The sequence below is a fragment of the Seriola lalandi genome, unplaced genomic scaffold (assembly GCF_002814215.2).
Source record: "Seriola lalandi dorsalis isolate HSWRI2012SDOR001 ecotype SW California unplaced genomic scaffold, Sedor1 jcf7180002054581, whole genome shotgun sequence".
NCBI classification, from domain to species: domain Eukaryota; kingdom Metazoa; phylum Chordata; class Actinopteri; order Carangiformes; family Carangidae; genus Seriola; species Seriola lalandi.
In genome coordinates, this window is record NW_019525134.1 from 3,853,268 (window position 1) to 3,854,143 (window position 876).

The window sequence follows — 876 nt, forward strand, 5'->3', positions numbered from 1 at the left end:
TTCTATTCTATGACGTTTTTATGCCTTATTAGACTATGACGTTTTTATGCCCCTCTATGACTTTTTTATGCCTTATTATTCTATGACTTTTGTATGCCTTATTGGACTATGACTTTTTTACGCCTTACTAATCTATGACGTTTTTATGCCTTACTATTCTATGACCTTGTTATGCCTTATTATTCTATGACATTTTTATGCCTTATTAGAATATGACGTTTTAATGCCTTACTATTCTATGACTTTTTAATGCCTTATTATTCTACGACATTTTTATGCCTTACAATTCTATGACTTTTTTATGCCTTATTATTCTATGACATTTTTATGCCTTATTAGACTGTAACGTTTTTACGACTTACTATTCTATGACTTTTTATGACTAATTATAGGATGATTTTTTTATGCCTTATTACAATATAACTTTTTATGCCTTACTATACCATGACTTTTTTACGACTTAATATTCTATGACTTTTTATGCCTTACTATTCTCTGACTTTTTTATGCCTTACTATGACATTTTACAACTTACTGTTCTATGACTTTTTATGCCTTATTAGACTATGACTTTTTTACTTCTTACCACTATGACGTTTATATTCCATTAATATACCATGACATAAGCTGCATGGGAAAATGAACTGCGGACACAGATCCCAGATGAGATCTGGGAAGAAAAACTTGAAGAGGTTAATGCTTGCTCTATTAACTTGAGGCACTGTCTGAATCAGCTCCGTGTTATACATAGACTCCACTATTCAAAAGCAATGCTCCACAAGATGTTTCCAGATATTCCCTCACAGTGTGATGAATGCAATATGACGGAAGCAAATCTCCTCCATAGCTTTGCTCTCTGTCCCAGGTTAGAGCAAT